A 17,998-nucleotide genomic window follows, 5' to 3' on the forward strand; every position below is an offset into this window, starting at 1 on the left:
GAGGGGAAATGTTCCATTGTATGAAATAGCTACACTACTGGCACTACCGCTGCAGCTGTGCAACTGTACTTTGCATAGTATTGCCATGCCCTGAGATGCTACACTCCTTTGCAATAGTTCCTCAAGAGATACATGTTCCCTTTCCTTTACTCATCCATGTGGTGGGTGTACATCTGATTGTCTCATATTTCATTCACAGTCCTGTGTTGCTCCTCAAGCTAACCCTTATCGTCTCAGATCACAAACATGCCTCTACCAACCTGCCCAACCTAGTGCCTCCTCTGTTCAAACCATTCAATTGAGAGCAGCTGCAATGCATATAGATAATTCCCTGGAGTTGTTGTCAGCTTGGTGTTGGAGAGGGGCAGAAGAACCATTTCAGATTTTGGTAGGGGAGGCCGTCTTGTACATGCCGTGATTGGGTGCGTGGGTAGACTGAGGGTATTGGGAGGGGCAGACTGAAGGCACTGGCTTCAGCACAAGCGAAGCAGCAAATTAGGGGGGACTGACCTCACCCACACTCCACACAAACATACACATACATAGACACACATCACCTTTTTCCAGGGTCTAGTAAGGCACTGGTTTTTTGGCAGTTAACTTAGCAATTAGCTGAAAGGAACTCTGTATCTAATTCTTATGTAAAAAAGAAAATTAAATAAATATTAGAACCAGTCAGCGCTAGTATTAACATATTCTGACATGTTGTGGCAAGTCACTTAAGGGACACTGATTAGGCTTAAAATTTTAGTACATATTAATTTGTTACTATGAAGAGACAGAGAGAGAGGACTCCTGGGCTTTATGTCAGCTCTGGAAGGGTCTTGGGGTCTAGTGAGTTACAGCAGGGGGCAGATACATTTGGGCTTTGTATAAAAATATCAGAATTGCCATACTGAGTCAGACCAACGGTCTATCTAGCCCGGTACCCTGCCTTTCAACAGTGGCCAATACCAGGTGCTTCAGAAGGCATGAACCAAAGGGGCAATCATCAAATGATGCGTGCCCGTCCCCCATTCCTAGCTGCTGGGAAACAGAAGTTAACAACACCATCCCTGCTCATTCTGTCTAGTAGCCATTGATGGACCTGCCCTTCTTGAACTCATAGTTTGAGTCTTTCCACCATCCCCGGGCAAAGAGTTGCACAGGTTGACGGTGAAGAAATAATTTGTTTAGTTTTAAATCTGCTGCCTATACGCTTCTTTTGTTATGTTAATGAAGGAATAAATAACATTTCCTTATTTATTTTCCCACACTATTTGTGACTTGCCAAACCTCTAATATAGTCCCAGTATTGATAATCTCTCCTCATATGGAAGGTGATAATTATCCCTAATCATTTCTGTTGCCCTTCTCTATACCTTTTCCAAATCCAATATATCTTCTTTAGATGGGGTGACCAGATCTGCTTCCAGTATTCAAGTTGTGGGCATACCATGACTTTAAATACAGGCAATATGATATTTTCTGTCTTATTATCTGTTCCTTTCCTAATGATTCCCAACATTTTGTTAGCTTTTTAGACTGCCACTGCACATGGAGCAGATGTTTTCAGAGAACTATCCACAATTATTCTAAGATCTCTTTTCTGAGTGGTAACAGCTATTATAAACCCCATCATTTTTGTATATGTATCTGGGATCATATTTTTCCATGTGCATTACTTTGCACTTATCAATATTGAATTCCATCTGCCATTGTATTGCTGAATCACTAAGTTTTGTGAGATCCCTTTGTAACACTTTGTAGTCAGCTTTGGACTTATCTATTTTGAGAAAAAACTTAAAAAACAACAAATAGTCTAGTACAGTGGTCTCCAACCTTTTTACACCCAAGATCACTTTTTACATCTCAGAACAGGTGAAGATCTACAGCCCCGCCCCTTCCTTGAAGCCCCGGCCCTTCCTTGAAGCCCCGCCCTCTCTATTCTCCTCCTGTCCATCACTTGCTATCCTCAGCCCTTACTTATGCACTCTGACAAACAGTTTATTTTTAAATTATGCGATATATAAAATTAAAATCATGTGTTTATAGTTATGAAATAAATGGTCTGTTTTTTATTCATGCTATTTAAATCTAAAATTAAGCATTTATAATTATACATTTTGTGGGGACAGAGTTCTGCAGCTGGGGGCAGGGGAGAGGGAACAGGGTGCTGGGAGGGCACAGGACAGGGTTCTGCAGTAGGGGACAGAGTGCCAGTAGGGTCAGAGTTCGGGGAGTGGGGACGGGAATAGGGACAGAGTTCTGTAGCTGGGAACGGGGAGTGGGGACAGCATTCTGTGGCTAGGGACAGGGGAGTGGAGTCAGTGTTCGGGGAGTGGGGACGGGAGTGGGGTCAGCGTTCTGTAGCTGGGGACAGGGGAGTGGGGACAGCATTCTGTAGCTGTGGAGTGAGGGCTGGGGAGTGGGATGCCAGTGGAGGCAGAGCGCATGCCTGCCCTGGCGCCGACCCTCCCCCCGCCCTGGTGCTGGGAAGCCTCGCGCGCGCCTGCCCCGGGGCTGCCCCCCCCCCCGGGCGCCTCTCCCGGGGCTGACTCACCCCTCCCGTGCAGTGCAGGGAGCCGATGCTCCCTCCCGCAGTACACCCAGCAGAGCAGCTAGCGCACTTCCAGAATTGCCAGAAGTGACGCTAAGCTGCGGGACTTCAGTCCATTCCCAGGAAGCCGACACTACCTCCATTTTCACTTGAGGTAAGTAGTGGGGCTTCTCGGGGGTGGGAGAGAAATGGGGGCGGGGTGGACAGGATGCCTCGCAATCGACTGGTTGAGGCCTCTGTTGGCAGAAGCATGTAAAATAGGCTACCCAACATAGTCAATGAAGTGGGGATTTAAATATCCCCGGATTCATTAAAATAAAAATGGCCGTCGCACTGCGCCGGAACAGCTGATCATCGGCACAGCGCGGCAGTCAAGACACGGATCAGTCGACAGGGGAAACCTTTGTCGACTGCTCCCGTAAACTTCATTTCACGAGACATAAGGGAGCAATCGACAAAGGCTTCCCCTGTCGACCAATCCGTGTCATGACTGCTGCGCTGTGCCGATGATCAGCTGATCTGGCACAGCGCAGTGGCCATATTTATTTTAATGAAGCTGGGAATATTTAAATCCCCGCTTCATTGACTATGTCAGGTAGCCTATTTTACATGCTTCTGCCAACAGAGGAATGTAGTCTAGATATACCCAAAGTCTGTTGCAGTTAAGAATTGTCTCTGGAGCTAGGACAGAAGTCATCAACCAGTAGCCCGGGATCTGCTGGTACATCTTGGAGCCTCAGGTGGGTGATCTTGACTATTTGGCCAAGAGTCTATAAAGTGCCTGCACTTCAGCTGCCCCTCTCCCTACTACTGTGCATCTCTTGCCCTTTGCCTTGGAGCTGCCCCGCCCCTGGGATCCTCCTACTTTCTGAGCAGGACAGGGGAGGGAGAAGAGGGGCACTGATGTTAAGGTGCCCACTCCCACTGTATCCTTTCTCCACTGAGCAGAGAGGGGGCACAATAGGGCTTGGGATGGAGTTTGCTGGCTGCTTTAGGGAGTGGTCCAGGGCCAGGGCAGCGGTGAGCCTGCCTTAGCCACACTGCACCACCAATTAGGAGCCACCAGCAGTGCCCAGCTGAAGCCCACATCCCAAACTCCTGCTGGAGCTGCCACATGGCTCCCAAGCCTATCCCCCTGGCTCTCAGCTGCAGTACAGGCCAGGTGGGCCCCTTATCCCAGGAGCTGCTGGTCATCAGGCTTGGAGTGCTGGGCAGCACTGCCCCAGGCTCCCCCCTCTCGTCCCCCAGTTGAGGGAACTGGGAAGCCCATCCCTAGCTCTTCCTCCCATAAAGAGCTGCTAGCTAACTAGGGGTCTTGATAGGTATTTATATTTGAGATAGCTCTTGGACTTGCACTTAAATTCAAAAAGTGATCTTGTGCTCAAGTAGGTTGTAGACCACTGAGCTAGGGTATGCACTTTAAGCAGACCTCAAGTATGAAATCCAAAGGTTCAAACTTTAGGGGGAAACTACAGACTCCTATAGCACCCCATAAATAGCTCCCTTGGAGATGTGCAAAATTAAAGCTAAATGGGCATGTCCTTTAATTCTGTATTGCTTGGGTGTTTTTTGAGAAGATGCAGATATGTATTCCACCCTGGTGTGTGAGCACTCAGCACACCACAGCAGAAACCGTCAGGGGGTGACATGCAGCTGTGCTTCCTGATTGCCTCTCCTGAGGCTATATGGGTATGTCTACACTGCCACCCTAGTTCGAACTAGGGTGGCTAATGTTGGCATTCGAACTTGAAAATGAAGCTCGGGATTTAAATATCTAGGACTTCATTTGCATGTTCCTGGGTGCCACCATTTTTAAATGCCCCGTAGTTCGAATTACCTGCCCGTGGCTACACGCGGTATGCACTAGGTAGTTCGAATTAAAGCTCCTAATTCGAACTACCATTATTCCTCCTGCAAGGAGGTTTAACAGTAGTTCAAATTAGAAGCTTTAATTCGAACTACCTAAACCATGCCGCGTGTAGCCGCGGGCAGGTAGTTCGAACTACGGGGCATTTAAAAATGGCAGCGCCCAGGAACATTCAAATGAAGCCCGGGATATTTAAATCCCAGGCTTCATTTGCAAGTTCGAATGCCTACATTAGCCACCCTAGTTTGAACTAGGGTGGCAGTGAAGACATACCCTATGAGAGCAGAGTCAGAACTCTAAGGCAGTTTCTCCTCATGGGTCTTTGACCTTGTAGTTAGAGAGTTGGTTTCTACCATATGTCAATAGTTTAATAGCTGTTTGTACTCTGCAATTAATTTTATTATTATTATTTTTGTTTTATCATTTCCAGAATCAATCAGTGGTGCTATACACTGTAAAGCAGGCTCTGCTCTCTTGGATTAGATGGAGTTGTTATCCCCAATAGTAACCACCCACACACATTGTTTGTTGTGACTTGTGGGAGGAAGCAACATTCATTACAAAGAGGTGCAGCAGCTGTTATTCATTTTAAAACAAATAGATTTCTAGAAATTTAGGTCTTAAACAGCACCATGTGGCGCCGGGATGAGACTTGCCTCAGCACAAGGTACTTCTTTGGAACATCCTGCTGTCTGCTGTTGGGAGCCATGTGGCAGCTCCAGCAGGAGTTTAGCATGCGGGCTTCAGCTGGGCACTGCTAGTGGCTCCTAATTGGTGGTACAGTGGGGCTAAGGCAGGCTCACCCTGCCCTGGCCCTGTGGGAAGTAAGACTGCCCAGGTAGTAAGAGAAACGAACAGGTACAAGCTAAACATCATGGGAATTAGTGAGATAAGATGGGTACAGTCAGGTACAGTACAAGTTTCATCGGGAAAATAATGCTCTACTCAGGCCATGAAAAGGTAGATGCACCACATACAGAGGAGGTTGCACTCTTGCTGTCACCAGAGGCACATAAAGCTCTTATAGCATGGGAACCTGCAGGGCCAAGAAGTATCCTTGCAACATTCAGGACCATAAACAGGGAAATTAATATGCATGTCATTCAGTGTTATTCACTGACAAATGATAAAGAGGAATCAATAAAAGAAGAATTTTATAACATACTACATGTGCTTGACAAGACAAAACCAAGAGATTTCATCGTAGTCATGGGCGATTTTAATGCTGAAGTAGGAGATGACAACACAGGATATGAAGAGACTGTGGAGAAGCATGGGATAGGAGTTATGAATGAAAATGAGGAAATGTTTGCTAATTTTTATTCAGTTAACCAACTTATTACTGGAGGAAGAGTTTTTCCACATAAGAACATCTATGAAGCAACATGGATATACCCCAATCATCAAATGAAGAATCAGATCGACCACTTCTGCATTAATCAACAATTTAGATGATCCTTACAGGATGTTAAAATATACAGAGGAGCTAATGTGGCCTCAGATCACCATCTACTGATGGCCAAATTGAAGCTAAAATTACAAAAGAACAGGACAATACAAAACTATAGACCACATTATAATGTAGGATTTTTAAAAGACCAGGTCAAGGAAGAAATGTTCTGTATCATGCTTAGCAATAAATATCAAGTACTGGAACATCTAGATAAAAATGTAAGCATTGACAGCCAGTGGCAACAAATAAAGGTGCCTGAACCAGTATATGTGAAGAAGTCTTAGGCAAAAAAAAACAAAGAGTGGATATCAGTAGAACACTTAGGAGGATCAAAGAGGAGAGAGAAGAAAGTATTCTTATATAATAGTAAAACCAGAGCTGCCAAAATTATAGCCAAAGAGAACTATAAAAATGCAAACAAAGGGGCTAAGAACAGCATTACAGCAGATGAGAAAAATTATATTGACAACTTGGCAAAAGAAGCTGAGGAAGCAGAAGTTACAGGAAGTATGAAAGGTCTGTATAATTTAACCAAGAAACTCTTAGGAAAATATCTACAACCGACTCATCAAGGATAAAATGGGGAGAAAGATTACAAATGTAGAAGATCAGATGGAAAGATGGGTAGAACATTTTAGCAAACTTCTTAATAGACCAGTTCCTGAAGATGCCCCAGAAATCCAGCCAGCTGAAGAAGACTTCTTTGTCGATTGTAGCAAGCCAAGTAAAGAAGAGATAAAGGAAGCAATTCAACTTCTAAGAAGTGAGAAAGCTGTAGGTCCTGATGGAATACTGGCAGAAGCTATAAAGGTGGACTTAGATAAATCAACAGAAATACTCCACAACTTTATTGGTAACATTTGGGAAAAGGGAGAATTACTGAGAGACTGGAGGAAAAGATATTTAGTAAAACTGACAAAGAATAGTAATGTACAAGAACGCACAAATTATAGAAGAATCATGCTTTTGTCAGTGCCAGGCAAAGTATTAAACAGGATAGTTCTAGAAAGACGCAAGAAAACTAGATTCCAAGCTAAGAGATGAACAACCAGGCTTTCGTCAAAATAGATCTTGCATATAATTATTGAACAATGTTTAGAATGGAATGTTTCTTTGTGTATCAAATGTGTGGACTATGAAAAAATGTTCGACAGCTTGGATAGGGAAACGTTATGGAAATTATTACAGCATTATGGGATCCCTCAGAAGCTCATAAATCTCATAAAAAAGACCTATAAAGATACGAGCTGTACGGTCGTGCATAAGGGTCAACTTACAGAACCCTTCAGAATAAAGTCTGATGTTCAGCAAGGTTGCCTGCTGTCCTCCTTCCTCTTTCTTTTGGCTGTTGATTGGATCATGAGAGAAACAACAGCTAATGAGAGGAATGGAATCCAGAGGACCCTGTTTAAACAACTAGAAGACCTTGATTTTGCAGATGGTTTAGCTCTTCTGTCACATAATCAACTTAAAATGCAAAATAAAACAGTGAAGCTGGACAAGATTTCACAGCAGATGGGACTGAAGATCCATGAGAAGAAGACCAAGATCATAAAAATGAATGCAGCAAATAACAGCATCCCAATTGTCCTGTGAGGAACGACACTGGAGGAAGTTGATACTTTTACTTATTTAGATAGCATTGTAAATAAAGTGGGAGGTACTGACGAAGATATTAAGACCATAATACAGAAGGCAAGAGGTTCTTTTATTATTTTGAGGAACATATGGAATTCAAGAGAGATCAAGCTACAGCCCAAAATAAGGATCTTCAGCTCATATGTAAAATCAATACTTCTATATGGCTCAGAATCATGGTGAACAACAAAGACAAACATCAAAGGATTGCAGACTTTTATTAATAAATGCTTGCATAAGATTATTGGCCTGAATTGGTCTGTCAAGGTTACAAACATTAGCTTTTGGGAAAGAGCAGGGCAATGCCCAGTAGTGCAAGAAATTTTGAAAAGAAGATGGCGATGGATTGGCCATACACTGAGGAAACCACCAACTAGCATTATCAGACAATCCTTATCCTAGTACCCACAGGGAAAAAGAGGAAGAGGAAGGCCAAAGAATAGTTGGAGAAGAGACTTGGATGTGAATGTGAGGAAAACGGGCAAAAGCTGGAGAAAAAGGTGGCACAAAACAGAGAGGCTTGGAAAGAAATTGTTGATAGTGTATGCTCCCATAGGAGCTAAGAGCAAAGAAGAAGAAGCTTTTTGAGTTTGGCATCCACCTCAGATGTGGTAATTCCTACCTCCATATCCTTGTTGCCATTAGTTACCCAACCACTCTCTCTAAATTCTTCATTAGCCTCACTAAAAACTGAGGCAAAGTTATATGTTCAGTTGTGGGGCCATGCCTAGATAATCCTCAATGGTCCCTCTTCTTTCCTTGATTTATTTTTATTTATATGGTTGTGGAACCTTTTATTATTGGTCTTAACTTCCTTTGCAAGGTCCAACACAGCTTGGCTTTTTGGCAGTTCTCACATAATCCCTACATTTTCTGGTAGCTTTCCTTGCTGATCTATTCCATCTTCCATTCCTTGTAGGCTTTCTGCTTTCTCTTAATAACCTCTTTGAGATGCTTGCTCATCCAGCTTGGTCTGCAACTGTTTCCTATGAATTTTTCCTATTGCTTGGGATACAGGCTTGAGATAGCTTCTGCAACTTTGATTACAAGTAATTCCTGATACTTGAGTTCTTCAGTCCTATATAATCCCCTTAATTTTTTAAAGTTTCCTTTTTGAAATCAAGGATACCAGTTCATCTTTCTTTTGAAAATTGAACAAATTATGAAATCTGCAACATTATCAAGAGATTTTCTTCCTATATCCCTACAGAGATTCATACACTAATTTCAAACAAGATTCCTCTTACTTTTATTAATATCATGAAAGCTAAAGGCCACGTAAAAATCTTTAAAATATAGGAAATAATTGAAATATGACAGGCTGAATTTCTGACATACTTTTATCTCTAACTTATACTACAATTTCTTAGGAAACTCTTTTAATGGGAACACAAAATCATAATCTAATTTACAATGTTTATTGTCAAGGATGCACAATTCATTAATGGAAATAGTTCCAAAACAATCCTTAGCATAAAATCAGAAATGAAAGCCACGATCCAAAAATCCTATCCAAATATCACAGCCAAAGACAGCAAGATCATTTGGAAATCTAAGTAAAAGGACTTATTTTCTATATATGTCTCAGGAAATATAAATTAAGTATTTTAATTACATAAATAACACATAAGTAATTAGGTGTAATAAATTATGACATTTCAGAGAAGTGCTGGGATAAAAATGTAATAAAGTTTTTGTCCATATCCTTTCAGGTCAAAGGTCAATGATATACACAAGAACACATGATCCCAATGTTAATTCAATCCAGTTGTTTCTCTTCTAGGATTCTATCCAGCTAGTTCTCTAAACATTTGCAAAGAATGCTACAATTATCTTATTCTCACAATTTAAAATGTTACTGGCCATACACAATAAAGAAATGTCTCTTATTGATTACTGGTTTTGCTAGATTTGATGTACCATGAAAAATTTAACTCTTTGCAGGGCAGAAAGATATCAGAACTCAGCCCCAGTTCACCAACTCATTTAAGTACACAGTTAAATTTAAGCTCATGTTTATGTCCATCCCTCTTATAGAGGTGGGGAACCTCAGGCCCAGGGGCTAAATACAGCCCTCAGCTTGCCTGGATCCGGCCCCTAACACTCAGGGTTCCCACACCCCAGCATTGGGGAGCCCATGCTGGCCCATCAGCCCCTCTGCCGTCCCATGGCAGAGCTGTAGCACACAAAATCTATTAGGCTGCCCCCCACCCCCACCCCGGCTCTGGTGTGTGATGGGAATATAGGGAGTGCCTTTCTTCTTCTCAGTCAGGGGCCACATCACTAAGGTTTTGGAGGGGGGGAGTTGTTGCTTTTCACTTGTGTGTGGCCCTCGACTGATTTTTTCTGTGAGTCAGTGGCCTCCTACCCTTAAAAAGGTTCCCCACCCCTGCTCTTGAGTAAAGCACATAAACACATGCTTAAATCTTATTGAATTGGCTAGAGCATTTTGCTGATCTGAGCCCTATGTAAGTACATGGAATCCTTTCTGTAATAATACCTTAGTACGGGAAAAAACAAAGCTTCTGGGCCTGATTCTCCATTGCCCTACACTTTGTATACCCATTTAAATTCACTAGCAATGAGAACGGCAGCACTGGGCACTTATTTTATTTATCTGTAAATGTCTGCACATGGTTGATGGGTATTTTGGTTGGTTGGTTGGTTGGTTTGTTTGCTTGCTTGTTTGTTTGTTTGTTTTGTTTTTTATTACCAAAGCCCTTATAAGCCCTAATCATGGACCAAGACTCCATTGTGCTAGGCGCTGTACAAACTGAGAACAAAAACACTGTCTCTGCCCCCAAAGAGTGGACAGTCTAAGTGTAAGACACCAAATGTCTGCAGGAAGAAATGGCAAAGGACAGTTCTAAAGGAGACATTTGAAGGAGAGCGGTGAAATGACTCTGCAGATATTTTTGGGAGGTCTTCTCAAGCATGAGAGGCAAATGGGAAAAGGCTCAAAGGTGCATGTTTGAAAATGTTACAGTTGGACAATGGTGGCTTACCCTGTACCAAATGAGGCAGAGATTTATCTGAATGAGAATTGATAGATAGAGTGGGTGTTGACCATGAAGGACCTTGGAAGGGACAACAGACAGCTTATGTTTGATATGATAGCAAATGCCCATGGAGGGATGAAAAGAGGGGGGTGAATTGATCCAAATGATGAGCTAGGAAAGTGATCATTGCACCAGCATTCTGAATAGATACAAGCAGTGCAAGATGCATTTATAAAGGCCAGAGAAAAGGTTTTTGCAGTAATAGAGAGGTGGAATAAGATCCTTTGCTATTTGAATGGGTAGGAAAGGCCACGCTTTAGGGTGCATCTACACTGCACCATTATTTTGAAATAACAATATGATTTCAAAATAAGGGATGGATTATTACAAATTCTGTAAACCTCATTCTACAAGGAATAATGCCTATTTCAAAATATGGTGTGTGTAGACGCTCCACTACTTCTATTTTGAAATATCCGTTCATCAAGGCCATTCTAAGTTATTCCTCTCCAGTGCCTCCTGGGACTCTAAATTCAGATAGCACGTCTACATTAGGGAGTCTGCCTCGGATTAATTTTGAGGCTTCCCTGCAGTGTAGACATGATCTTTCAAAATAAGCTTTTTCAGAATATCTATTCCGGAATAGCTTATTTTGAAATAAGCATGAAAAACCTGAATATGAATCTGAAGATCTAAAGACTGAATATGAGGACCTAAAGAGAGTCCACATCAAATATGATGCCCTGGTTAAGGATGGTGGTATTGATCACCATGATTGAGAAAGGAAGTAGTGGGAAGGGCTTCGGGGAAATTAAGAGCTTTGTTTTAACCATGTTGAGTGTGACTTGATGGCTAGATGTTCACAAGGAGATGCCAGAGAGAGAGACCACAGGAAGGTAGATCTTGGAATGTAATTGAATTTACATGGCATTACCCAGTGAAAAGGTGTAGAGGGAGGAAAAAAGGGGAACTAGCATTTGGACTCTGTGGACTTCAATAGAAAGTTGATGGATTAGAAGTGGCAGGGTATGGGGTGATGGCAGTTGATGGGCAATGCAGAAAGAAACTAGGTGATGGTCACATAGTGTTGAGGTATTCAGGGCTGTGAGCCACTGTGTTACTTATCTGGCTCAGCAAGAATGAACTTTGCTGATGATACTAGATTATAAATCATCTCCCTGCCACAGCAGTCTGTTTTCCTCACCAGCAATTTCCTCAAGGCTCTCCCAGCCCAAATTGTACCTAGCAAGTGGTAACCCTCTGGGCTCCTCATATGTTTCTCTGCAATGCACTGCTCCTAACACTGTACATGTACAGTAACTTATTACATTTGCTGCTCTTCTTAAGGCCCAGTTTATTAATTTAACTGTAATAAATATGCCCTTCCGTTCAAACACAGCACAGAATTGGTTTATAATAAAAGTAAAACAAGTTTATTAAACGATATAGGCATAAGTGGTACCAAGGAAAAGGAATAATGGTAGAAAGGATAAACAAAAGCAAAAAATATATTTTAATTGATAAGATTTAGCTTCACAAGTCTTTATTCCAGGTATTTCCTCACCAGTCTTACCTTTCCCCTTTCAAACTCCAGGACATATCTGGCACCTCAGTGTGCTGCCCCATTGGGGGAACAAATAGTGAATCGTTCACATGGAATGGTTCTGCTCTGCCCTGCACTATGAACAAAGCAACAGGCAGGCTGCTGCTGTGGGGATATAAGATGGCTAGTAGGAAGTTTAGACTTGAGATTAGACAAAGGTTTCTAACCATTAGAGGAGTGAGGTTCTGGAACGGCCTTCCAAGGGAAGTAGTGGGGGCAAAAGATCTATCTGGTTTCAAGATTAAACTAGACGGGTTTATGAAGGGTATGGTTTGATGAGATAACATGATCTTGGTAACTAATTGACCATTCATTATCAGTGGTAAATATGTCAATGGAGGGATGATAGGAGTTACTATAGAGAACTTTCTGGGTGTCTGGATGATGAGTTTTGCCCACATGCTCAGGGTTTAGCTGATCGCCATATTTGGGGTCGGGAAGGAATTTTCCTCCAGGATAGATTGGCAGAGGCCCTGGAGGTTTTTCGCCTTCCTCTGTAGCATGGGGTACAGATCACAGCTGGAGGATGCTCTGCATCTTGGGGTCTTCAAAGTATTTGAAGGCTTCAGTATCTGAGATATAGGTGAGAAGATTATTCTAGGAGGGGTGGGTGAGATTCTGTGGCCTGCACTGTGCAGGGGGTCAGACTATATGATCATAATGGTCCCTTATGATCTTAAAGTCTAAAGTCTATGAGTGAGGGGACTGCTGTGCTGCTTTGATGTGGCTCCTGGCAGCTGAGGAGGCTGTGGGAGAATTTGGAGGAAATCACAGACCCATAGGTAGGCAGGCAGAGTGGGCGGCTTTGCGGGAGACTGCTGCGATGAGCAAAGCTGATGGTATCTCCTTCTCCCTGCCTCAGGATAGGTCAGTTAGCTTTCTATATCCCCTGCCCTTCTCTCTCCACCTCCCACACTTCAGTTGAAAAAATGGCTGACAAGCTACTAGGATACCTGATAGACTAAGGGTATGTCTACACTACCACCCTAGTTCAAACTAGGGTGGTAATGTAGGCAACCGGAGTTGAAAATGAAGCCCGGGATTTGAATTTCCCGGGCTTCATTTGCATCTCGCCAGGCACCACCATTTTTAAATGTCCGCTAGTGCGGACTCCGTGCCGCGCGGCTATACGCAGCATGGACTAGGTAGTTCGGACTAGGCTTCCTATTCCGAACTACCGTTACTCCTCGTTTCACGAACTACCCAGTCCGCACTACCTAGTCCGTGCCGCGTGTAGTCATGCGGCACGGAGTCCACACTAGCGGACATTTAAAAATGGCGGCGCCCGGTGAGATGCAAATGAAGCCTGGGAAATTCAAATCCCGGGCTTCATTTGCAACTCCGGTTGCCTACATTACCACCCTAGTTCGAACTAGTGTGGTAGTGTAGACATACCCTAACTGAAGTGTAGGAGCATAAGCTTTCATGGGCAAAGACCCACTTCGTCAGATGCATAAGGTGCCACAGGACTCCTCGCCGCTTTTGCGGATTCAGACTAACACGGCTACCCCTCTGATACAAGCTACTGTATTGTACTGATGTTCCTGAAATGATAGGATTGAGAAATCTGCACCTGCTCCATGAAACATTGGAAACCCTTCTCAAAGCCCCCTATGTCCAGTTGCCCAGTGGACTAGCTATCCATAGTGCACTCCTCTCTGTGTTGGTGCAAAAGCTGTTAGTTTGGAAGCACTCTGCTGATTTAAGGAGCTAGTGTGGACATGCAACAACAATTTTAATTAAAGGACTTTAATTAAAGTGGCATAACTTTTGCCAACAAAACTTTATAGTACAGACAAGGTCTATGTGTTTCATACTTTAACCAGGGCCCTGAGGCGAGGACCTTATGAACTGTGTATTGTAGTTGTTCCTGTCCTGAAACCTTATTAAAAGGGGACATGCTCTTTTGTTTCTATGTGTTGGCTTCTCCTGGTGTTGGCTTCTCCGGGCCCTAGGCCAATAAATGGAACCTATTACTGCCCAGTTGAAGGAAACTAAGGAGAGGCAAAGCTGACGTGCCAAACAGAGTTGCAAAGGAGTTCATGGTGACTGCCCTCTCCTTTACAATAATGCCCAGGATCCCAAACTGGGAGTAACAACCCCTACTGGTGTTGTGTCATCCGCAGACGAGATCAAAGAACCAGCAGGACAAATTAGCTTATGAGATGATGCCATCTTTCCTGAAATGTGTCTAGACCTGCTCCACAAACACTGCACCCAGTAGACCACATGCAGTGCATGAGAGATCACATTGTGTAGAGGCTGCCATTTTGGAGATCAAAACAGCAGTCTCCTGGTACAGTGCTTGTGGAGCTGAGCTAGACACATTGGCTGTGCAGAGGAGGCTGTGCAGAGGCCATTTTAGCCATTTGCACCATCTGGCTGTGCATCAGGTGCAGCCCATGCGTATAGGCTGACTCAGCCGTCGCCTAGGGTGCTGCATTAAATGGGGCACCCAATGATGATGTCACACCATTGAGGGCTGTGGAGGCAGAATCGGGCATTCCGCCTGGGGCGCCAGCTGCCGGAAGCCTGCCTTGGGCCACCCCTACTGTGCAGGCATTCAGCTCAGGGACTGGAATTCAGAAGATCCTTATCCATGAGCAGCAGCCTCACCAACAGAGCTGGGAAGAGCCTTTGACAGCCTTTTCTGAGATGGGAATCTGCAGTGGCTTGTAAATTCCTTAAGGCAGGACCCATATTGTCTCTTATGCTACCCTGAGTACTCTATTGGCACTCAAGGATAAAGAATACTTGTCAGTCCCTGTCTCTGTGTTGCTCTGGCATCACTGCAGGGCCTTCTTAAGTCCTGGTATCATTGGATTAACAGTGACTGCCTCTTTCTGGATTGTGAAAATAGGCACAATGGACTCAGACTATTTTTACACAGACAGTCTACTTTAGCTTCCAGCAGTGAGTCTCGTGATTCAGTTACACATGGAAAATAAGAGTTCAAGACACATGCTCACATACATAACAAGCTTTTTTTGATAAAAGGTCAAAATGCCCAAAGGAAGTTGTACCTTCTTCTCTGCCTCCCAGGCATCTTTGTGAAATGTAATGAATTGAATATTGGTCTGCAATAGAAAGAACACCCAGATCTTCAGCTGAGTGATTGAATCAAAAGATCTATGAAGGAAATTGTTTTTTGGGAGGATAGTCTATTGAGCACAAACTATTCATCTTTGCAAGTCCCTGGCTGTCAGTCAAATTATTCAGCCTCCTATGCAGGTGATGGCTGAGTATCCCACCCTCCTGGAGAGACTGTTTTCATGACATGGCAAAGAATGATTGGCTTCAAAACCCTTTTAGTTCAAGCCTGAGATCATGGATTTGCTTGCATCTAAAATTGAAGTGCTCATCAAAATTTCCCACAGTTGATTCCTGCAAGGAACATATGCCCAACTTTCTCTCCCAGGGTTCAGATTCACTGTCAAGAGTGACTATTGTGCACTCTCAATATGCAGCTTGAAATATGTATCTTGTCTTTTGCAAGCCCATCATTTGTAAGTCTATATTTGTTTGTAGCTGGATTCAGTTCACTTTTGTGCATCAAATCTCAGTATTGATCTACCATTGATGGTACCTTGCCGTTGGACTTCAATAAGCTCATGTCTCAACACACAAACCCACGTGTTACATTAGTGAGCATTAAATAATATACTTCACATGCAAACATGTGCATTAAATAGCATACTTTATGGATTCCTTGTGTTGCTTTGTTGTTCTTTGTGGTCACTGGAAACTGTAAGTCTCAAAATAGGGACATTCAGGTAAAATATTTTTGATCCCCTCTGGTAATGCTTATTGAAGCTCCCATCTACACCCCCATGCACCCTAGTAGTAAAAAGGGAAGAATGCAGTTGGGCTCTACCATTGTACAAATCAGTCCTTCTATGCCTTTATTGAGACTGAACAGTCTGTTCCAGACAAAGACCTGCAATACAGTAGTCGGGGGAGAATGCTGAAACCTAAGAGTATAGCTACAGAGCCAGCAAGTAAGCAAGAAAGGCCTGTGGCTGTGAGTCTCAGAGTCTTGGTCTCGTGGGGCTCACGCAATGAGGGTAAAAATAGCACTGCAGACTTTCAGGCTCAGGCTGGAACTCAGCTGACCTAGGTTCTGAAACTTTCTGTACTTTCCCAGTCTTTTCCTAACTATCGGACTTCTTGATCATCCTTTATTTTCCTCACAAATGTGTTTAACTGTGCTTTTCTACAGCTGTTGTAGAGGAGTTCCATATTACAATCATGTAGCTCTGCGCTTGTGTAGAGTTAAATATGGATCTTCTTTTGCAGCCATTGCTTTTATGAGAAAGTTGTTTCTTGCTTTCCATGTTTCTGTCTTTAGCTAATTTGATATCTGTGACCTTTTCCCTTGCTGGTTAGCTATGGTCCACAGTCACATACTCTGTGCCTTTTTCTAGGTATTGTATTTTGTTTATATTGGTTCTGTTCTTGTCACATACATATTGCCCTTTCTAGTGACAGACCACCTCCCTTAACAATGGTTACAGAATTTTTTTATTGTTACATACCAAGCTAAACTGGTCTTTCCTGAGAGAGTCTTTTAATGTCCCGTATTCTCAGGACTGACTTTTTAGTTTTAAATCTGTGACTAACCCCTGCTGCAATCTCATCCTGAACATTTCTCTCTCATAAGTAACTTTATTCTCTAGGGACATAATGATCCTCAGATATTTTCATGACTCCTGAAAATCTTTCCTTTCTCACCCCACCTTATATTATATACACTTGGCACTTCTATGCCTGCCACTACTAGCAGAGCAAACTTTTGCTTATCCCCTAGTTTATTTTATATGTAGCTTAAATTTCTGTTTGAGCCTTTTCCAGTCATTCTCAGTATTTCCTCTTGTTCTCAGGGCTGTTGGGGGATTTATTTGCAGTTGCACAGGGTCTGTAGCAGCCATTTCTATGTTTCATTGGGTCTTCCAGAACATCATTCCACCCACTTCTGAGACCATCCATTTTACCAATGAGCAGACATGCTTCAAGATAAACCCTTATTAGATATGGAAAGTATGTACACTAATAAGATGACAAAACCTCCTACTGTTCTTCAGTGGTAACTTGCACTTGCCCTGTTCTGGGGTTCTTTCTTTTCTCTGTCCCAGCATTCAGTACCTCTCAGGAAAATAGACTGCATAAAGTATGTCCAAGAAGTGTGGCATCTCTATGCTACCTGGAGGAGTTACTCTGTAGCAGGAATATGAGAGAATTCTGCATAGGGAGTATTTAATATTGTCAAAAATTATCCAGTTATGTTATTTCTATAGCTTTACAGTGTATGTGATGTAAAACACAGTGAGGAAGAATAATGCTTCTTATGTCACTTGTAATGTTATATTACTGTTTTGTGTTTTTGTATTACATATTTTATATATAAGTTGATTTATGACAAAATATAAGGGTAGTATTTTAGATTGTTTAGTCTCATGTGTTCAGATGTTTATATTTGTATACTCATACATTCTCTTGCACCCTAATGGTGTTTGTGCTGTGTACTAATTTTAAGCTGGTTTGTCAATGGTGGGGGAGGGAAGAAGGGAGCAAAAGATCAACTGCCCTGGGGCCTGGTAATTTAAAAGAGCTCAGGGATCACCGTCATCACTTCTGTAGGAGTGGCAGAGGCTGGAGCCCTGGGCTCTTTAAAATGCCATTGGAATGTTGCGCTGCATGTTCTGGGCGGTACCGAGGGCTGGCTGACCCAGCCCAGCCCCTTCTAGCTGAGGCCCTGCCCCTTCTGGGATCGCTGGCAGAAGTCTCTTGCCTCTCTTTCCCCCCTCCCCCCACTGGTTTCCTCCATGGGTATACAGATTTCTGTTAACTTTCTCATTTCTGTTTTGAAGTACTGTATAACAATACAGTTCTTAGAAACAAC

This window comes from Pelodiscus sinensis, chromosome 1 (genome assembly GCF_052426305.1).
Source record: "Pelodiscus sinensis isolate ZL-2025 chromosome 1, ASM5242630v1, whole genome shotgun sequence".
In the NCBI taxonomy this organism is placed as follows: Eukaryota; Metazoa; Chordata; order Testudines; family Trionychidae; genus Pelodiscus; species Pelodiscus sinensis.